This window comes from Xyrauchen texanus, chromosome 14 (assembly GCF_025860055.1).
Source record: "Xyrauchen texanus isolate HMW12.3.18 chromosome 14, RBS_HiC_50CHRs, whole genome shotgun sequence".
Classification (NCBI taxonomy): Eukaryota; Metazoa; Chordata; class Actinopteri; order Cypriniformes; family Catostomidae; genus Xyrauchen; species Xyrauchen texanus.
The window spans coordinates 23,086,810-23,110,511 of NC_068289.1; the positions used below are offsets into that span (position 1 = coordinate 23,086,810).

General features: G+C 43.4%; 1 pseudogene; it reads left to right on the forward strand.

The window, feature by feature from the left end:
• The window catches only part of LOC127654559 (glutamate decarboxylase 1-like), a 96,089-nt pseudogene that overhangs the window by 23,251 nt on the left and 49,136 nt on the right, over nucleotides 1-23,702 (forward strand).

Consider the following 23,702-nt stretch of genomic DNA (forward strand, 5'->3'; position numbering starts at 1 on the left):
ATCTCATTAAGCACCTTTGTAACTTGTTATCGATCAAGAAGCTCCGTACATCCCCTTATCATGCTCAATGTGACGGGGCTGTTGAGCGCTTTAATCGTACCCTTAAAGATGAACTTTCCAAGCATCTTTTTGCGTCGGGCACAGAGTGGGATGAGCACCTCCCGCTGGTTGCATTGGCTTATAACACCACCAAGCACACTAGTACGGGATTGACACCCTTCTTTTTGGCTCATGGCCGTGAGGCGTGCATTTCCCTGGAAACCCTGCTCCAGGATAGTACTGCTGTCAGTTCAGCGACAGCGGGCACGCCAGCAGCATATGCTAACAAGCTGCGGAAAAGATTGACCTCTGCTTACCATTTTGCAACTGCTCACAGAGACAGGGCACAAGATCAGCAACGCCTGAACTATGATTGTCACTTAAAGTACACTCCGTATAGCCAGGGTGACTTCGTGTTAGTGGATGACCCTGCCCGACGCCACAATAAACTGTGTCCACGTTGGGTGGGTCCCTATGAGGTTTTGCAACCAATATGCCCCTCTGGTATTTCTACCCCTGTTAATTTTGAAGTTCGTGACGTATCCAGACCGTGTGCGAAAGCGAAAATCATTCATTACAATCGCATGAAACCCTATATCACAGACTCAAAGAACTCACTGACTTTCACCCCCCCTTCCTCCCTTGTTAAACCGAATATCCTGACCACATTGTCAGGACTCCTCCCACCCCTCACTACACCGGTGCCCCCGGGACCTCCTCCTGCACCCCAGGTTCCATTGGAGCCCATACCATTGCCCCAGTTGCAACCTTACGTCCAACAACATGGCACTCCACAACCCTCCAGTGCTACGCATAACGCACAGGATGGCCATGTTACCCTGCACTCTGAATTGTTTCCTCTGACACGGTGCACACCGGAAGCTGGACCGTCAACAGGTGTTACTGAGTTTCCTGACACTCCGGTGTCCACTCGGACTGTGCCCCCCAGGACACGTCGGTTGCCTCACCATTTGCAGGACTTTGCACTTTACTGATTTGCTAAATGTTCATTGTTCTCATGTGATCATATATTGATGTCTTTAGGGGTCTATTTCATCTATTGTGTTTCAGTATTGCTAAACATGTTCTGTTAATGTTGACCTCTTTTGATACAGATGTTGCGAAACAATTTATCTACTTTTTTTTTTTTTTTTTTTTTTGGGTATTCAGACCTGAGTTATAGAAATGAGGACATTTCTTGTTGGGTAAGGGAGTATTATGTAGGAAGTGAAATTTAAGGGTTATAATGTTCTATGACTTTAAATAAGATTTGGGATAGTATCGCGAGAACGGCGCCCGCGATTTAGAGAGCGGGAGAAAACAGTTGGAGTGTGTTCAGAGAGAGAGACACGAGATGCACTATGTAATCGGCTGCGGCCATTTCACAATGTTCAATAAACAAGTGTTGTAGTCACCGGAGCTCCTTGTCAGTGCCCTCCTTATTGTGGTGATAACAGAACGAGGCCAAGAACCCACGGAACAGCGCTGGGTAAGAACTAAAGGTAGAGGATAACACTACGCGCGTTACAACAGCAAAGAAAAATAATGCTAAATGTTTATCTATTTTATTTTCTCTCTCTTTTCTGTCTCTGCAGGTCACCCCAGGTTTTTTAACCAGTTGTCTTCAGGTCTAGACATCATTGGTTTAGCTGGAGAGTGGCTAACCTCTACTGCCAATACTAACATGTGAGTTCCACCTTTCTTGCTTTTAAGCTGTTTATAGCTATTATTATATTATAACAAAGACAGCACAGTGACCAATGAAAACCAGGCAAATTATCAATAAAACCAAAAATAAAAATTTATAGTCACGTATAATGCATTGCACACTATTTCAACTGTAAATTCAAATTATAGTGGTTCACCTTTTTCAGGTGTTAATCCTTTAAATTTAACCAATTACAGTCTCCCTATCAGAGCCACAAAAATCTCCCCACACTGTCAATAATCTTAGCAGACAGTCTCACCATTAGCAGAACATAAAGTGAGTGAGGAAAATTTTGTACTTCAAACCGCAGTAAAAAACAAACCACAATTCATTAAAAGTAGTAGAGTTTTAGACTGCAGATTTGGCAACCCTGAATGAGACCATAGCAGGTTCAGCTGTTAAGTCTATTTATTTACGTTGTTTTGAAAGTGTTGTAATGTTGTTTTGTTAACTGGAGACAGGGATAAAATCATGATTGCCATATACCTGGGTCTGCCATTTCAGAATAACACATACTAGCTCTCAGCAGAAATGCACCAGTGAGATTTGACAGAGTGTTTTGTGACTGCCTGCAGATGGAAATGGCTAGAATGTAGCATAACACCTTACTGGTTAGTTTACAGTCATATGTTGAGACACACCGCCAGCTGTGACTCTCACACAATCCATGCCTCTACCCCTATCCATCCGTTCATCTGTCCATCCTAAAATCAAACTAATGTCTGTAAGTACTGTTTTAGTTTATTTAGTAATAGTGGACAGGAGCGTTGCATTCATTTCAGGAGTAAATTTGACAAAGTAACCCAGTTTTTTTTGTGTCTTGTCTTTGATGTAATTGCATTTATAGCATACTGTAATTCTTTGCAGCTGTTTTAATTCGAGGGCCAGATTGGACAAAATGTCTCCTCATGCAGGGAGAATTTGTTATATAAACAGAGTGTAATTATATATTAATAAAGTCCAGAATCAGCTTGCTGCTAACCAATTTTGGGCTAAAACTGTCACATATTCCCTGTTGTCTTTTGTTTTTGTGCTTTTATGTTGAAATTCTTGTTTCCTGTTAGTTTTTGTAGTCCTTTGTAGTTTAATTTTATGATTAGTTTTCCCCGTTTCCACAGGTGTTCCTTGTTCCCTTGTTTGTTCCATTGTATATTTAATTCCTTTTTTCCCCCCAGTTATTTTGTCAGTTCTCACATGTATTGTTATGCTCTGTGCCTGGTTTCCTGTGTTTTTGTTATGTTCTGAGTTACAGTAACTTGTTTAAGTTTTGTTTTATTAAAGCTGCACTTAGATCCCCATTCTTTGTCTGCCTCGTCACAGAAGAACTGACCTAAGGTGGATCTAGCAGCCTTCAGAATTCAAGGGGACCGTCCAGTTGAGGATCACGTCCGTGAGTCTTTAGAGCTGGTGAATTTAGTGCACTACCCAGACTACTCTTTGGTGGTTTTCTTCAGGGCGGGTCTCAGTAGTGCACTAAAGGAGCTATTGCCTCCAGCGGATCCTCACTGGACGCTCGTCGAGTTCGTGGAGGAGGCTCTGAGAGTTAGCGGGGTAGAGGAAGAGGGCTTTATATCTCCTCCCACAGTGGTCGCTCCACAGCCTTCCATGCCTCGTCCCTCCACGCCTGCCATGGCCAACGAGCCAATGCCCACACCTGCCACAGCCAACAAGCTGGAAGCCTCCATCCCAGAGCCAGCCTTGCCAGCCTCGTCCATCCCAGAGCCAGCGTTGCCATCCTCGTCCGTCCCAGAGCCAGCGTTGCCAGCCTCGTCTGTCCCAGAGCCAGTGTTGCCAGCGTTGCCAGACTCGTCCATCCCAGAGCCAGCTTTGTCAACTTCGGCCATCAGGAGGTGCTCCTCCCGTGGCTCCCCCAGAGACTGCTCCTCCCGCGGCTCCGCCCGCTCCCCCAGAGACTGCTCCTCCCTTGGCTCCGCCTGCTCCCCCAGAGACTATTCCTCCCGGGGCTTTGCTCGCTCCCCCAGAGACTATTCCTCCCATGGCATCGCCCATTTCCCAGAGACTATTTCAATCACGGCTCCGCCCACTCTCCCAGAGACTTCTCCTCCTGCGGCTGCGCCCGATCCCCCAGAGAGTCCTCCTTCAGCGGTTACGTCCACCTTACTAGTGACTCCTCCTATAGTGCTACACCACCTGACCCAGTACCTGTCCTGTGGCCGCCTCCCAGGCCTCCTGACCCAGTCCCTGTCCTGTGGCCGCCTCCCAGTCCTCCTGACACAGTCTCTGTCCCTTGGTCTCCTGGCCGTCCGCCTGATCTGCTCTGGTCTCCTTGGTCTCCTGGCCGTCTGCCTGATCTGCTCTGGTCTTCTTGGTCTCCAGGCCATCCGCCTGATCTGCTCTGGTCTCCTTGGTCTCCTAGCCACACATCTGATCTACTCTGGTCTCATTGCCTTGTTCCTCTGATCCACTTGTGCCCCCTTGAACTGCCTGTTTTGCCCCTTGTGCCCCCCTGAAACACGTGTTTTCCCCTACACTCCATGGACCTTTTTTTTGGAGCGTCTGGAATCTGCTACTTAAAGGGGGGGATCTGTCACATATTCCCTGTTGTCTTTTGTTTTTGTGCTTGTATGTTGAAATTCTTGTTTAGTTCCTGATTCCTGTTTTTGTAGTCCTTTGTAAAAAATCCCTTTAATTTTAAGATTGGTTTTCCCCTGATTGTTTCCACAGGTGTTCCTTGTTCCCTTGTTTGTTCCCTGGTATAGTTAAGCCCTTGTTTCCCCCAGATAGTTTGTCCAGACCACATGTCAGTCTTCACAGCAGAGATGGTGGCAGTTCTCTGGGCATTAAGGTGGGTTGTGGCATTCAGTCATATGTAGTGACTCAGCAGCAAATTTAGTTACAATTAAAGATACTAAAACAAAATCCAGACCTGATTTACTTGTGGAAATTATGCAGGTGTTATATAGAATTCACAAAGCAGGGTATGAGGTGGGGCTTTTGTGGGTTTCCGGTGCACATGGGTGTGGAGGGTAATGAGGAGGCAGATGAGGTGGCAAAGAAGGCAGTGCAGGAGGAAAGAGTTCAAATCAATTTACAGTATGGGTCACCAGATAACACAGAAATAATAAATAGGTCAGTAAAAGAAATGTGGCAAAAATCATGGGAAAATGAAAGGAAGGGGAGGGCATACTATTCAGTACAAAGAATTGTAGAGAAAGGAAAATGTGCATTTAGAAGTAAGAGAACAGATGCAGTAGTCTTATCCAGATTGAGGTTTGGGCATTGTGGGCTGAGGAGTGGCCTGCCTCTGATTGGTAAACATCCTGATGGAATATGTGAATGTGGAGACAAGGAAATGGTGAAGCATGTATTAGTTCATTGTAGAAAGTTCTCTTGTCAAAGGAGGAAATTGTTCAGAGACCTGGGAGCATTTGGAGAAACTATATTTAGCCTATGCACTCTACTTAATTTGGATAGTTGGAACAAAATGAAGAAACTGATCAAGTACCTACATGAAACTGGATTATACAAAGGATATAGCCAATCACCATTAATATGTGAATAACGAATAATGAACAGTGGAGGGCAGCAATACGCCATAGATGCATCTAGTCTGCCGGAAACAAGAAGAGGAAGAAGTTAGTTTGTCAGTTCTCACATCTGTTGTCATGCTCTGTGCCTGGTTTCCTGTGTTTTTGTTGCCTGCCTGCCTCGTTACAAAAACAAAAGAGAGCGCATGGAATTTAATAAATTAATTTACCAAAGGGTTTTACATATAGCCATAAGTATTACATATAGGCTAAGCTAAATAAGGGTAATGTGTAATCTTTACATTGAGGATCTATTACAACTTTAATAACATTAAATATGATTTGTTAACTCGTTTGTGTAACGTAATGTAATCAAGTTGATTCGTTCATATAAAATTATATTTCGCATTTGAAATAAAGTCATTAAAAATCCCTCCAAGACGGATTCAAGACATAAATAAAAGAGTCATATATAAAACTGATCTGACTCTTGAAGTTGGTTTGAGATGCATTCCAGACAAAACTCGGACAACTGTAAAAACATCTGGCTTTTCAAGCTACAAATCTTTACTCCACCCAAACAGCGCTACATCAACATAAGGAAAATGCTAAACATAACAGTTGCTACCGAGTATTCGCTTTAAATAATAGCAAATTGAAAAAAGGATGCACATTTTGGGAGAGACAGAACTTTTTTTCTTCATTTATTTGAAGCAGATTGCTGACACGATTGAAACTAAATATTTACAATAAGCACTGCTGACATGCATGGATACATCTTACGACAACCCCATAGGGGGAAAATACACAGCACACACAGACACACGCAGACAAGACAAAGTAATTTTATATCATATGATAATAAATCACATCTTTTAAATTTGCTGCCCGGTAGTAGCATAATCAGGAAAGTGATTTATATATATATATATATATATATATATATATATATATATATATATATATATATATATATATATATATATGTATATTATTATTTAATTTTTTTGCATATAGCACAAAAATTAAAGATCATATTTATATTAATATTTTGTATATTTTTTATATAGGAATTTATATAGTTTATTCCAGGGTTTTTGCAGAAGTGGCTTTCTGAAATGTAATATAAACAAGAAAGCGGATTTCCATACGCTGTTTATGGGATCAAGAGAAAGCAGTTTAACACACCTCGGTTTCTCCGCTAGAATGCGGCTTTTGAGGAGTGCACATGTGGGTGAACAGACCGGCGAGAACAAACGTCATTGGATGGACCTCAACAACAAGTCAACAAAACATTTCTGGGAGTACAGTGGGAAAAGCACATACACTATAATTTATACCCATTTATACGCACCACTGTAAAATACCAACAGTATATACCATATATGCCCTTGTATATTGAGGGTACATTGGATAGCTCAGTGATAAAGATGTTGGCTAGCACCCCTGGAGTTTACTAGTTCGAATCCCAGGGCGTGCTGAGTGACTCCAGCCAGGTCTCCTAAGGGAGGGTAGAGTCACATGGGGTAACCTCCTTGTGATCACTATGTGGTTTGTTCTCGGTGAGGAGCGTGATGAGTTGAGCGTTAATATTCTAGTATGTTTTTATATATTAAAATACATATATGAGTTTCCAGGCCTTTGTGTGACCCAGGAGAAAGCATGTGAGGTTACTAAAAGTGTTGATGCTGCAGAGAACACAAAAAATGGTATATGACCTTGAAAAACAGGTGTGTGAGCTAACAAAAACAAAATATGTATTTCTTCAAAAACAAAATGTGTTTCTGTTGGTCAGCAGTGTTCTGGCATGTAACCTTGACGATATCTCTTATCTCTTATACTTTTAAACAGTTATTATATGAATGATGTATTGTAAGCTGAATGTATGTTATCTTTGCAGCTGGTGTTTTGCTGCCATGATGTTTTGTCTTGATGAGCTAAAATCTGTGGAGCTTGCATTTTCTTTCATTAATCAAACGATAATGTGAAGTTACCAGCTGATGTATGTTTTTTATTTTAATAGATAAGCGGGGGATTTTCCACCAATATTTAATTAATGAAGGAGATAAAACATATTGGTGGTGAGGGAGAGAGACAAGGTCAATAATCCCATTGGTCAGAGATAGTGGGTAAAAGATAGCAAAAAGGTATATAACTGAGAACTTAGGAGGATAATGTCAGAACGGACAGCTGGCCGGTCTCATGTTTGTTGGTGTTCAATAAACTACAACTTTGGCATCTGGAACTCAAGACTCCGAGAGTTTTCTTACAACTTAGAGAGATTCATCGCGATATTCCACGACATGTGCAGCCTCCACACACGCTAAGTCTCAGTGGCAATGCGTTCAACAAGCCACGTGATAAGATGCGTGGGTTGACGATTTTAGACGTGGAGGCAGCTGGGATTCGTCCTCCACCACCCGGATTGAGGCGAATCACTACGCGTCCACAACCAGTACTGCCAGTTCAGTAGCCACCACAGCCCTCAAACAGTGTGGTAGTCCTGCTGCTACTGCATCAAGTTTGGTTGATAAATATGCCTGTTGCTACTGCATCAAGTTTGGTTGAAAACTATGCCACAGGTCGCAGTCTGTCTCCATGAGTCTGCAAAAGAACAGAAGTCATAAACCCATTTTTCTCATCAACCATCTGAACAAACGGTTTGTTTACATCTGGCAGGCCCAAAGTGGGAGCCAGAGCCATTTATACTTTAAAAATGTTCTGTGCTTCCATAAAGCACCAAAATCGTCATGTTAGCAAATGCCTCCTCATCTTCGCTTGTCCAAACAAGCTTGTCAAATGACCTCAGCCCTTTCCCTGTCATCAGGGCTTGCAAAGGCTATTCAAGAATGGCATAATTAGGAATAAATGTACGACAATAAGCACACATTCCTAAAAATGACAATAATTGTTTTTTCGTAATTGGTTTTGGTACATCATTGGTCTGATAACATGTCCCAAAAACTTTATTTCCTGTTTCACAAACTGCAATTTTGAAAGACTGACTTTGTGTCCCTCCCCCTCTAGGTGCTTCAAAAGGGACACAGAGTCAGCCACACACGTAGCTTCATCACATGCACAGATCAAAAAATCATCCACATACTGCACTTCAATCTCAAAATCACATTTTGACATAAATGCTCCTACACTTTTCCTGTGTTTCACTCCTGCACTTATTTCAGCCCAATTTGTTGCTTTCATGCATTCTCTCACAAAGGGGCCCAAATCTGCCCACAGCAGCTCTTTGGCCTTGGTCCCTGATTAGGGTGGCAGTGTTCCCTACTATCAAATAGAACTGCATTTGTTTTTCTGTCAGGCAAGCTGAGAGCGCACACACATTTTCTGTCCAGAAAATCTCATCAAATTTCACAGTCTCATTTTCTACCCCATTAAACCACCCCTCCTCATATTGTGGTTCCCGTTCAATTACGACATGTGACGTGCAATGCAATTGGTCAGGCGTCATATTTTCTGTGTTAAATGGCATTGTTCGATTTTTTGCCAATTTCAAGATCATTTTTGCCCAATCATCATTTTTCACACGCCATTCATATGCCCACTGCGGTTCAAATTTAGAACAACATATTTGTGGTTCTTCCTCAATGCTAATTCCAAAGGAAGTAAGGGTCAAACTCAATTCACACATTAAATCTCTGGCCATTTGATGTACCAGACAAGCTGGTGAACACAGAAACTCATGTTTAAATGTTCTCCCCTTCTCCGTCTCACACTCCAAGGGCACTGTGAATTTTTTCAGAAACCAAATGGCCCTAGGCCAAGGTGCTCTTTATGCACTGAACCTGTCAATTTTGGGACACATGGCAAGTCACATGGTCGTATCGTAGAATGGCCAGCCCCAGAATCTACCAAAAAATGTACTAATGTCCCATCAACTAACATTTGATATCTCAGCATTTGTAAAAACCCTGAACTTTTGTACATTCTCAAACATTCATCCGAAACATTATCACATAAAATTCATCAGTCACACTCAAAGATTTGCAAGCATTGTCTTCATTGCAGAGAGCAGTATGTAAATCAGTGTATGTGTTGTATGTGTGTGTGGTTAAGAAATGTTCACTTCCCTTTTCTGTAGCCTGCTGCCGAGCACCCTGTGTTCGACCCCCTCCCTCGCTGCTCTCTGCTCTGCCTCAGTCTGCCTTTCTCTTCTCCAGACAGTCTGAATCCCAGTATCCCTCTTGTTTTCACAGCCTGCATTTCGTGCATTCTCTGAACTCATGGTCGTCAGTCTCACACAAGCCGCAATTCCACTTCCGCTGGTTTCTGTAGCCTCTTTTTGTCGGCCCACTTCTGCTGTGGTTTCGATGTACTGACATTAGACTGTAGTCGCACAACTGCCAACTGAAGATCTTTCTCCCCCTTTCTCCTTGACTTTCTTTGTCAGCAGCTGTTCATCTGCGTGTACAGCGTGTGCCAGGGTGGATGTCAATCGCTCTTCCATTCAATGTTACTTGCTGTCACTGCTTGTGCGATTTCAGAAAAAAGTTCATTCAGGTCTCCTTCACTGCCCGAGTCGGGAGAAGCTGCTTGTGGTGCTTGTCTTCTGGGCGGAGAGCAGTCGAGGTCGGGGTTCAGTTTAAGGGCTTTCAGCTCCACCACGGGATAGTGATGATTTTACGCCGGCGGCGCCGGCACAATCGCTGTTGCATGTGGGGAAACACAAACATACTTTTCATTAGTTGGTTCTGGTGGTGCTGACACACAAACAGATCTTTCACACATTTTATTTTCTTCCACATTGTCAATCCTACATGCTAATTCTTTCTGCATTTGCTTTTGTTCTCTTCTATCTGCTTCCTTAAGCCAACAGCCCACTGTCTGTTCACATTTTTTACACACATGTTGAACGCAGCCACAACTATTTGCGCCCCGCTGCCCTATTCCACTGATTCTCACACCACTCTCAGTCTAGTTGTGCTCAGTGTTCCCTCCCCTGGGGAAATCATGATATTTGATACTTTCTCTATGTCCTGCATACATTTTCTCCTATAGTTTTTTCCTCATTTGACAGAAAACTGGTGTATCAAATTTGGCAAGTGTAACAGGTGTTATATTTATTTATTAATTTCACTCAAAATTTCTCCTTGTTATTATCATTTGTTATATTTATATAATTATTTTGTATTCTGGAAATTATTATTTTAACATTTCATTTCATTTATTCTTTTAATATTGATTTCTTTGAATTAAGATGTCATGTTTCTATTGTTATATGGTAATTTTTACTAGTACTAGTTTACTAGTTTTTTTATTAGTGCGTGGCTCCTTTAAGATTCATGTTTTATGACTTCTGTTCTCATTGCTCTCCTTCAGTTCGCGGTAAGCGTGACTGAAGAGAGGTTAGTTGCGTTGAAGCTCCGTCTAAAAAGTTTTATGTGAGTTCTGTTTAGTGTAATAAAACATGTAATTTTCTTCTGAATGCACTTTAATCTTATTTAAATATGTATGAAGTTTGTGTGAATGATATGGAGCATGTATTTTTGGAGAGAGTTCATGAGTGTGCAAGTTCGGCGGCTAAAATAATGATTTTCACTGATAGGTTGGATCCTATTGTGAGAGAAGGCCACATATTCGATTTTTTTTATTTAATTGTCTTTATTCATGCAGGTATGTTCTCTTTCATGCTTCTGTTAATATTATTTAGATTTTATGTAAAATGCTTTATTTTATTTTGCTTTATTTAATTTTGATAAAATATATTGAACACAATTGATTTAGATTTATATTTAGAAACATGAAAAGTGTAAAATGTGTTCAGTTCACGGTAAGCGCGACTGAAGAGAGGTTGGATCCTATTGTGAGAGAAGGCCACAGATTCGATTTTTTTATTTAATTGTCTTTATTCGTGCAGAATAAAATCTGGCCTGAATGATTTCTGTTGCCCGGTCTTCTTCATTAAACCACAAAACGCAGAGCTGATGAAGACCAGTCACACAAGCTTGCTTTGAGATTTCCCCATACTGGCTGTTTGTGTTTCTCTGTGGATTTACCGTTCGACGCGCGTCTAACAGATCTGATTTCTTAACCCAAGATCAGCTAAGGGTGCACTCCCTAGTGCTTTGTTAATTACAGTTTGCTCAAAATCTTTCTCTGGAGTATGTTCCAGTGCTCAGTATTTCAGCTAAACTAATTAAACAATTTTTGCGAGAACTCTGTCTCTGTTTAGAAAACCTCTTGACCTGTTCGTAGGTCTCAGTTTCTGCTTGAGAACCTCTTGTACTCGCACCACAGAAAACAGTTTCAGCCACTATGGTTCACTCACTTTTATACCAAAAGAAAATAATTTAGTCATCCCTTACCATAGATATTTGGGTTGCCACGGGTTCATTTTCATTTGATTCCAGTGGAGTTTCTCCTGGCCCTGATGCGGTCGGCCCCTCTCTCTTAAGCTTACGAGGTAGAGCTGGAACTTCTCAGTCCAGGTGGCCAAACACCGTCCGCACTCAGGTCCAGAAGGCACTTCCAAGGAATCCCACTATTCTGACACCACATTGTTGTGGCAAAAAAATTATTAACCAACCATTATCACTGCGTAAGAGACACTCTGAATCAAACAGTCTTTTAAAAGAATTTATTCTTGCAAGAAGGACCCAGTCATTACACAGGAGTTCATCTGTGCCATGAGTGAGACGAGAAGGGGAGGGCTGACTTGTTTTTTTATACCTCTTGCCCATGGTCTCCCACAGAAGCAGATCCTCCCCCTCTGCATTCCTCAGACACAGGGGCATTCCCTTGCAATGACTATCACTGATCAATGAGTATCAAAATTTCTACAACAGGCTCAAAGGAGAATTAAAAACCAGGATGTTGCCGAGAGGTTTTCTATCTTGTTTGATCCATGCCAGCTAAGGGGTTGCAGTAATGCAAATGTTTATGCTCAGTCTCTTAACAGCCAATGTTTAGCCATTTTAGATGAAGTGGCACCTGTGAAATCAAACATTGTCTCTCTTAAAAAGTCCTGTCCCTGGATAAATAAATCTATCCAGAGTTGTAGAATTAAACATTGAAAGATAGATAGCTTATGGAAAGCAACTAAACTCGAAGTTCATAGGCTTTATCTTAGGGAATTAACAGCTTCCTTAAATGAACTGCTGGAAAGTGCTAGAACTAAATACTTCTCTCAGCTAATATCCTCAAATAAGAAAAACCCCAAATTCTTGTTTGACACCATTAATTAAATTGTTTCGCCATCTGTCCCTCCCATTGCAATGCTCTCTACTTCAGACAGTAATGCATTCCTTAATTTCTTTGTTGATAAGATTACTAATATTAGAGCAAGTATCTTGCCTCCACTTGCTTATAAGAAGGCATGTGCCTTGGCTCTTCCCCAAGTTGAAAGCCTCTTCTTGTCACAGTGATCTTCTCCCGACTGTGTTGTTTAAGCAGGCTTTTGATTCTATTGGCCCTTGCGTTGTAGAATTGATCAATATTTCTCTTTTAACTGGTGTGGTTCCCAACTTTTTTAAACATGCTATTGTTGAACCTGTTCTGAAAAAGCCCAGTTCGGACCCATCACAACCCTAGAATTACAGGCCAATATCTAAACTTCCTTTTATGGTTAAGATTTTAGAGAAAGTGGTAGCCGAGCAGCTTACTACTTTCTTAGAGATAAATGTCATTTTTGACAAATACCAGTCAGGCTTCCACAAAAAGCATTCTACGGAGACTGCACTACTTAAGTTTCCAGTGATATTATGATGTCAGCTGATTCTGGGAAGCACACAGTGTTAGTTTTATTGGACCTCTCATCCACCTTTGACACTATTGACCATAATATTATGATTAATAAACTTCAGGACCTGGTAGGGATATCTGGATCAGTTTTAAAATGGTTTTCACCTTACCTTTCTGGTAGAAGTTTTAGTGTTTTTATAAATCAGATCATGTCAGATACTGCAGGCTTGTCGAGTGGGGTACCTCAGGGTTCGATCTTGGGACCAATTCTGTTCCTTGTATACATACTCCCTCTAGGATAGATAATCGGTCAGTTTAGTGAGGTTTCTTATCATCTGTATGCAGATGACATTCAGTTGTACTGCTCTTTTAAGTCTTCTGAGTTACATAAACTGTCCTCTCTTATCAACTGTCTGACTAGTATCAAGCAGTGGTTAAATGATAACTTCTTAGTCCTGAACTCGGCTAAGACTGAAACACTTATAATTGCCCCTGAGCAAAGCATCTCTCAGATAAAGCAACATATCGGTATATTAGGCTCGTCTGTGCAGCCGATTCTCAGAAGTTTAGGTGTGGTTTTTGATTCTGCCATGTCCTTGGAGCAACACTCGAAACAACTTATCAAAAATTGTTTCTTTCAATTAAGGTGGAAAAAGTGGCCGCACTATGCATATATTGTTTATTTCGCACAGACGCGTTTCGGCGTGTGCCTTCTTCAGTGTGCAACAAAATCTCAATGTACCCAGTCTTATATAACCACACCCATTACCACACCCATATTAACACCAGCCTATAATATAGGATAATGATCAGACCAATAATACCAACAGTACACAGATGAGGCTGTTATACATTTGCAAAAATATTTAAAAAAATTAATACAATTATTCCAATTATAAGAAACAACTTAATGATAGATCATCATTCATCCCACACAGGATACATGTGTTTAAGTTAAAGATATACCAAGCTTCTCGTTGCCTCATCTGTGTACTGTTGGTATTATTGGTCTGATCATTATCCTATATTATAGGCTGGTGTTAATATGGGTGTGGTAATGGGTGTGGTTATATAAGACTGGGTACATTGTGATTTTGTTGCACACCGAAGAAGGTATGTTATCTTTTAGGCCAGCACTCTTAAAGGGGTCATATAATGGTACATGCACTTTTTCAAGTTGATTGTACTGAAATGTGTGTTGGCTGTGCCTGTACACAACCATCCTATTATGATAAAAATCCATCCAGTGTTTTTGTTTTAATCTCCTTATATATTTTCCCCTGCCTCAAATCGTCACACGGTCGGACTTATATATTTTCCCCTGCTTCAAAACGTCACACGGTCGGACGCCCCTCCCAGGATTGTTGATTGACAGCAGTGTTTCAACACAGACCCGCCCTCGCTCGTGAGCGAGCTGTCAATCATAGTCCGTCATCATTGTTGATACACTGGAGCAGAATGGCGCCTAAGCGATTGTGGTGTTCTGTTCTTCGGTGTAATAACGAACACAGCAGTCATTTTGATGTTCCTAAATCTGAACCGCTGAAGACGCAGTGGCTCAGTTTTGTTTACGATGGGAATATTCCCCACGAGCAACGTCAATGCGTTCATGTTTGCGCGAATCATTTTTCACCAGACTGCTTTATAAACGAGGGTCAGTATAAAGCTGGTTTTGCTAAGAAGGGGCGGGGTGACCAAAGCTCATTATCATTTAAAGTCATATGCACTGAAACGGTGTGCTGAAAACACAGCTGTTTTTGAGCAGGTAAAATTAGTATTTTCTTAAAATACTAATGAGAATTTTTAATAAAAGTATATTACAAAGTTTTCATTTAGACCCTAAAGATTCATATTAGCTTGTACAAAAATGGCATTATATGACCCCTTTAAAATTCATATACACTGAGTGAAGCCTGCTCTCATCCTTACTTTCAATTAAGCAACATATCCAAAATAAGAGTCCTGGTATCTAAGGCCTAACTGGAGATGATCATTCATGCTTTTATTTCATCTTGTTTAGATTACTGTAACTGTCTTTTTACTTGTCTTAATAAGAAAGAGCTTTATCGCCTTCAGACTGTTCAGAACTCCGCTGCAAGGCTTTTAACCCACACCAGTAAAAGGGCACACATCACACCTGTTTTAGCTTCTCTTCACTGGTAACCAGTGCAATTTAGAATGTGTTTTAAAATGCTGGTTCTTACCTTTAGAGCTCTACAAGGACAAGCGCCCCCTTACATCTCTGATACAGCTGCGCACGTCCTCACATAGTCTGAGATCAACTGGTCAGAGATTTTTAATTGTTCCCCATACACATTTTAAAACTAGAGGGGACCGTTCTTTTCAAGCAGTGGCACCTAGAGTGTGGAATGCTTTTCCTCCTTCCTTGCGCTCCTTGGATTCGGTGGAAAATTTTAAAACAGTTGAAAACTCTTTTATTTAAAGAGGCTTTTAGCTAGACTGTAGGGTTGTTAGGCCTGTCTGATGTGTATTTCTGTTTGTTTATGTTTTTGTTTTTGATTTTGATTTAGTTATTTATTTGGATCATATAGTGTCATGTATTTATTAATGTTGTGAATTCCCCTTTTCTTGTGAAGCACTTTGTGATATTTATCTGAGAAATGTGCTATATAAACAAAGTTACTTACTTAAAAAAGCACATTGTGAATTGGGCATTCCAAATTGGGGAGAAAAAGACAGAAACACTATTTCAGAACAATTCAGCTGCATATCGCAATGAAAAATTAAGGAAAACAAATGCCGCAACAATTCTGGAATATCTGGAAATAAAGTGAAGCAATGAAGAATATAGAAGCTGTAATATATTACAGAAGCATCGTGGGGAAATTACATTTCTGTGGAGAAATCTGCTTTGTCCATGTATACAGGAGTAAAGAGTACACCGCTTGTATAGTGCATGTAAACAGGAATGCGGTTTCTCGCAATAAGCTGCTTTCTGTTGTCCATGTAAATGTAGTCATTGATTTGGCAAATTGTAAATGGCATGTGCTTATTCGATCATATAGCAATCCGCTCAATAAAATGCATGAAGTGACCAAGTGTAAATATGGCAAATTTTACAAAACTACTTCTCAGTCAAGCAAAGAATCAGTATATTTATGTACTAACCTACCTCCAATGATCATTTAGTGGAGACTGCATTTAGACCACTGTGGAGAAGAATTGAGAAATTCACCTTTTTACCTCTCATATTTTAACTTATATGTCCATGTTGTCATTGCTGGTATGAACAACTTACACAATCGTAAAAGTGCAAAAATTAACTGGTATGCTTTAGGACAGTTGTGTTGCCCACTGATCAAGTTTATAATGAAAAGTGGAAATGTGTGCGTAATCACGGGTGCAGAAAGAAACTAATATATTGCTTTAAGATGCAAGCTTAAAAAATGTCAACAGATAACATAAGAAAAATTCCCATCTGTCGCTCAATTTGACGTTGTGTCGAAGAAACAACACTAGGGGTCTCTCTTGAGCGCGGAATTTACCTCTGATCTATGAAAAAAGGCCAATGAGAATTTGGCAGACAGAATTTGCATGTTCCGCCCCCGGATATACGGGTATAAAGGCGGGGAAATGTGTCTGTTTCGTTCAGAAATTTTCTTCGGAGCCGATGGTCCTGTATGCAGCGAGCTGCAAGTCACACACCTGTTCCTCTTACCTCTGGTCGAATCTGCTGTTGGATCTACGGTGCACATGCGGATTTCTCCTTCTCTGCACGGCAGTGCAGTTTGCCCCTGGGCACTTTTACAGTGCAAACTTAAGAGTTGACCCCTAAAGCCTACAGCGCCACCGGACAGGCCGCTTCCACCCTGCATGCCATGGCCCTCCTGCAAGTCCACCAGGCCAAGGCAATTAAAGATCTGCACGAGGGTAGTCCTGATACCAACATGCTGTAGGAATTGCGCTCAGCGACTGTCCTCACCCTCAGGGCCACGAAGGCCACAGCACAGTCTCTCGGGCAGGCGATGGCCTCACTCGTGGTTCAGGAACTTGGTCGAGATGCGCGAGACGGACAAGACACGCTTCCTTGACGCCCCTGTCTCCCAGTTTGGCCTCTTCGGCGACACCATCAAAGACTTCGCCCAGCAGTTCTCCGTGGTGAAAAAGAAGACTGAGGCCATCTCACACATCCTGCCCCGCCGCAACCCTGCCGCCACGGGCTAAGCCCCGTCTGCTCACCGAGGGTGTCCCCCTGCGGCTAGAAAATGTACTCTGCCTCAACCCGGGGCCAGCTCTCAGCCCCAGCGTTGAGCACCCACTGCAGGAAGCGTGCACCCCCAGTCTCACGGACCCCCTCGAGGACCCGGAAGGCTCGAGGACCCGGAAATCTACCCAGAGGCCGAGACGCTCGCTTCGGAGCTGGTAAGCAGACCACTCCATCCCCTGGTGGAGGGCCAGAAGGAGAATCTTTATTTGAAGTTATATCATTTGCCACACCCCTCCGAGGCTGCGGTACCCACATTCTCAGTAAAAGAGCAATTTCCTTTGTCTCTGGGTCACCTGGGCCGCAAATGCCATTCTCATGACACTCTGCCGCCAGACCTTGACAGTCTCCAAGCCACGACTGTCCCCCGGCCAGCTGGTTCTGATGAGTCTAGAGAACGCCGACGCTGGACTTCCTCCTCAGTAACTAAACTGAACCTTGACGGGTGTGTGGAACAAGGTAAGTGCTTCGAGTCTTTTCTCAGCACCATATCCTCGGGACGCACTTTCTCCTCCCGATGCCGTACTACCTTCACCGCCCCACTGCGATGCCCCACCGGGTACGTAAAACGCCGGGTACGTAAAAAATAATCGTCCCTTTAGTACCCCTAGCATGGAGCTTGAATGCTTGGCTTTCACTTCCCAACCCGTCTCGCTGGCTGGCCAGGACCATCCGACTCGGTTATACAATTCAGTTTGCCAGGCCCCCGCCCCCCTTCGCGGGCGTCCGCTTTTCTGCAGTACACAGCGAACATGCCAAGTCCCTGCATGCGGAAATTGAAACCCTTTTGCTCAAAGACGCGATAGAGCCTGTCCCTCCAACCGAGATGAAGAAGGGTCTCTACAGCCCTTACTTCATTGTACCCAAGAAAGGCGGCGGCTTACGACCAATCTTGGACTTGCAAGTTTTCAACCAAGCCTTACACAAACTCCCATTCAAAATGCTCACGCAAAAACATATTTTAACTTCGTCCGTCATCTAGATTGGTTTGCAGTGGGAGACCTGAAGGACGCGTTCTTCCACATCTCAATACTGCCTCAACATCACCCCTTTCTACAGTTCACGTTCGACGGCCAGGCATATCAGTACAAGGTCCTCCCCTTCGGCATGTAACTGTCCCCTCGCGTCTTTACGAAGGTCACAGAGGCAGCTCTTGCCCCGCTCCGAGAAGCCGCCATTCGCATACTCAACTACCTCAACGACTGGCTCATCCTGGCCCACTCCCGAGAGTTACTATGCACCCACAGGGACAAGATGCTCAGGCACCTCAGCCGTTTAGGGCTTCAGGTCAACTGGGAAAAGAGCAAGCTCGCCCCGGTTCAGAGCATCTCTTTTCTCGATATGGAGTTAGACTCAGTCTTAATGTCAGCGCGCCTCACCAACGAGGGAGCGCAGTCAGTGCTGAAATGCCTCGACACCTTCAGGCCAGGCACAACGGTCCCTTTAAAACTTTTTTTTTAACACGACCAACGCCTCCAGATTGGGTTGGTGCGCCGTGTGCAATGGGCACGCAGCTGCGGGCCATTGGAAAGGGGCCCCGCTGCACTGGCACATCAACAGCCAGGAGTTGCTAACTCAAGTTGCTGCGTGCCATTCACATCCACGGCAACCTCAATGTGGTAGCGGATGTGCTGTCACAACGCTTGCCCAGTGGAGAGTGGAGGCTTCACCCCCAGTCAGTCCAGCTGATTTGGTAATGGTTCGGCAAGGCTCAGGTAGTCCTGTATGCCTCCTGAGATACCTCACACTGCCCGCTCTGGTATGCCCGAACAGAGGCTCTCCTCGGGGCAGACCCACTGGCAAACAGCTGAGCTGCGCAAGTACACATTTCCCCCAGTGAGCCTTATTGCACAGGTGCTATGCAAGGTCAGGGAGGACGAGGAACAAGTCACTCGAGTGGCTTCCTAGTGGCTCCCGGGCTTCGTTCTGGACATCATACTCCTCGTGCCAGCCACTCCCTGGCAAATTCCCCTGAGGAAAGACCTTCTTTCTCAGGGACGGGGCACGCTCTGACATCGGCACTCAGACCTCTGGAACCTCCACGTCTTGCCCCTGGATGGGACGTGGAAGATCTAGCTGGTCTACCACCTACTGTCGTAGACACGATCAACCAAGCCAGAGCCCCTTCACCAGGCAACTTTACGCCCTAAAGTGGCACTTGTTTGTGAATTGGTGTTCTTCTCGGGGCGAAAACCCACAAAGGTGCGCAGTCAGGTAAGTGCTCTCATTTCTGCAGGAGAGGTTGGAGGGGAGGCTGTCCCCGACCACCTTGAAGGTGTATGTAGCTGCTATCGCAGCCCACCACGACGCAGTAGACGGCAAGTCTTTGGGCAAGCACGACTTGATTATCAGGTTCCTAAGAGGCGCCTGGAGGTTAAATCCCTCCCGGCCAAGCCTGTTCCCCTCCTGGGATCTCTCAGTGGTCCTCTCAGGCCTTCAGAGACCCCCCTTCGAGCCTCTAGAATCAGTTGGACTCAGGACCCTCTCCCTAAAGACGGCCCTGCTGATCGCGCTCACCTCCATCAAGAGGGTCGGGGACCTGCAAGCGTTCTCTGTCATTGACACTTGCCTGGAGTTCTATCCGGCAGACACACATGTGATCCTAAGACCACGGCCGGGCTACGTACCCAAGGTTCCTACCACGCCCTTCAGAGACCTGGTAGTGAACCTGCAAGCCTATCGCACCCAGGCCGTGCCCCCCCTTGCGGGTCCGAGCACACTCAACAAGGAGTGTTGCGTCCTCATGGGCACTGGCCAGCAGCATCTCCCTGGCAGACATATGCAGAGCAGCGGGTTGGGCAACACCTAATACCTTTGTGAGATTCTACAATCTCAGGGTAGAGACAGTCTCGTCCCGTGTTTTCTCTGGTACGAGCTGGTAGAACTCGGTAATGCGCTGACCGAAGAGGTGGGATCTACCACCGCGCCACTTCGCACATGTGACCTAAAAGCCCATGTGGTGCATTTCGCCACTTTTACCTTCCCCTCTCTGGGCGTGTGTGGTCTCTGCAGGGTCTTTTCCACCTGAAAGAATAGGAAACTGGGTAAGACCCCCTTCCCAAGATGTGTGTAAGTGGAAGGGTACGTGCAGTCTGATACAGCTGGTCGTTTTGGCACGTCAAGTACCTGCCCGCTCCTGTGTCAGCAGTACACGTACATGGCTCAGCTCATGGCGTGATTTAAATTGGACGCCTAGTGTCGCTTCTTCGACACAACGTCGAAGTGAAAGACAGACAGGGAACGTGTAGGTTACGTATTCAGGCCAGGGTGCCAACGATCTGACTAACCCCCCCCCTGCCATCTCTGGAATGAGATGCTGCCCTTCTGGCTATTCTGTCAGCCGGTGGTCCACCCTGACTCCTGTGAAAATGGAGGAGAAAAAAGGAGAGGTGTGGGGAGAGGGAAAGGGCAAGCAGAGAAACACAGGAAGAGAGAGGAGAAAAAGAGAAGAACTTGCCCGCTGGCTCCCCGATGAGCTGTCTCCTGGCCCTCAACCGCTCCTCTGGCGGACACCATCTCACTCCTCCCCCGGTGGACGGCTGCGATTCCTCTGGCTCTTGGCGGCTGGCAGCAACCCCTCCGTTCCCAGGCAGATGGCTGTGGCTGCTCCCCTGGCAGATGGCACCGGCGAGGACTCTGCGACAGCGCATCCCTCCTCCCCTCCAGGTTTCTGCACCACTATAACAGTTCAAGTACAGGCAAGGAGGAGAAGGGAACCGGCTGAACAGTCAACATATAGTTTAATCAGAAACTTTACTTAAAACAAACATAAACATGTAATGCTTTCTCTCAAACTGGTGCCTCCGCCTGCCCCTTATCTCGCTCTCCCACTTATCAGCTGAGTCAGCGCCAGCCATGCTCCTTGCGGTCCTGCCACACCCTCCTCTTGTCACAAACATGGAGGTTATTTTTGCCATGAAAACGAATCAGATGGTAAATGACGAGCTCATGTATGCGGATGAGCAGCTATCTCATCTATTTTTAGACAGACGAGTGGATTTTAATGGCTGCATTTACACATACACCAATTTGCTTTATGAAATATACTGTACAGTGTAAACTAATTTGGCCATGTGAAAAATGCAAGACGGACATTTCCCCGGTGCATTCTACGCCCCTGATATTGGGGCTCATAATAGCAAAATACACCTAGATTTTAAAAATCTTTGAATCAAATATGTGTGGCTCTTGCCTTTAAAAACTTGCTGAAATAATTCAAGGGTGTTGTGTGTTGTTGCCAGGGTGTTGCTATGTGGTTGCTTACTACTCCAATTCAAAGGAGTCCACCCCTAAGTCTCTATATTATTTTAGTCCTGAGATATGGTTTGGGTCAATGTAAGTCTATGTTATTTTTTTCGCTCATTTAACATCCTGCAGGTGAATATTTTATGTTTGATAGATTAGAAATCTAATTGCACACCTTTCCTCAAAAAGCCGAATGATTTTAGGTAGCATTCCTGACTGTATCAAAAATTATTTGAGTGAGTTATGCACAACAGTTTTACAAGTAGTTTTTTTTTTTTTTAAATCTCCAAAACATTATAAGCATTAGTAACAGTGAAGCTTGCTTTAGCAATCACAACTAATACGTTTTTTCCATGTTGAAACCAGTGGTGCTTGTAATCTCATTAAAATGAGTAACTGTAATCTAAATACTTTTTAATTGAAATGTGTATTGTAGTAGGAGTAGTAGTAAAAGTGTAGAACTATAGCGCATTACATTTTAAATTTGTGTAATCAGATTATATTTACTGACTTTCAATTAAGTTAATTACTTTAAAAGACTTGCGTTACACATATTTCTTAAACTATATTTTTTTATGAAGAATGGGTCTACATTTAAAACATAAATATGGTTCATATGACATATGTGTTTGCATTTCTGTGACAGCTAAACAGTCAGTAATCAATTATTATTACGTGTAAGAAACGTGGTGCTGAGTGTGTCTTGTGTGCAACAGTAATCGTACACTTGTAATGTAATGTCTAAATATAAGACTAGTAGGTATAATTCAGCTCTGAAGATATGTTTATGGGTCAGTCTGGTTCTTTTATTATATAAGGACAACAGCAATAAACAATGTGGTCTTGTTTGACCCCTGATGGTCAGGGATTTTATGATGTCTTTCATAAAAGGTCAATAAGTGTCAAGTCAAGTGGTTTTTATTGTCGTTCAACCATATACAGTTAGTACAGTACACAGCGAAATGAGACAATGTTCCTCCAGGTCTATGGTGCTAAATAAAACAACATAGGACAAACACGGAACCACATGAGACTACACAGACTAAATAATATTTTTACATAATATTACTACATAAAGTGCACGTGCAAACGTTGTGCAAAAAAGTACGGGACAGTACAATAAATTACTAAAAGGACAGGGCAATAGACACAGTAAGAGACAGTGCCGCGCCGACCAGTACACATTTGTAATGAATAGTGCAAAAAGATGACACTTTCTAAAAATGACAGATGTAAACATAACATACTATGAAATGGTGTTCTATGGACATAGCTAGGGCCCTAATTGGCAAATTAACGCGGAATCTGGTGTAAACGCGGAATTTCGCGGAATTTTTACATTTGAATTGAAATTCTGTTTTTGTGTGGGAGAAGAAAGTACGTCTGGGGGAAATGCACACCGGGGGACGCAAATCTGGGCGACACAACCCCTCCCGCTCCGTCATTTCAGCTCCCCCTCACCCTCCCCCATCAAAACAATGAAAAAATGGCGAAGCGGCTCTCCACAGCTCCGCTTTCGGCGAAAAAGTTGAGAAACACGACGCTAAGCCCTGAGTACAGAGCCGAGCAGTTCCCTTGTGACTTTTACGTGTCAGGTGAACTATTGTTTTGCAAATTTTGTCAACATTCCGTTGACTGGAAGCGCAAAAATACATGCACTGACCACCTGTCATCCAAAAGCCATGTGAAGAACAAGGAGAAGTACAATAATAACACTAGCAACGCCACCACGTCCCTACAGACGTGCATTACTGCTGCTGCATTCAAGTCTTCGGACTCAAGAAAAGAGTTTGTTGAAGATTTTGTCGCTATGTGTGCTGAGGCTGACATCCCTTTGGAAAAGATGACAAAACTGCGTCCGTTTCTAAAGAAGCACTGCAAACAGGGAGGAGCCCTACCTGAAAATGTAAGCAGTCTTCGCCAACTTCACCTACCCCGAGTGTTCGAGCAACATATCTCCTCTGTGCTAAAAAAGATCTGTGGGAACAAGTACTCCGTTGTTGTGGATGAGACTACTGATGCGAGAGACTGCAGCGTCCTAAACATCGTCATTGGTAAGTTAGTGTGAATTTAACAGCCTGTATTGTACAATGGTCAACATAAGTTAATATAGAAATGTGTGATTGGATTAAATGATCCACCCCCTTATAATTTTTTCAGTGTTCAGTCATTAACATATCATTGCAACTATGTATAATATAACTAATAATAAATATAACTGAATATAGCTAATTCAAAATACATAATGATTTATAGCTGGGCCAGGATTAAAAAACAACTGATGCCCACAGGGGAATCTGGG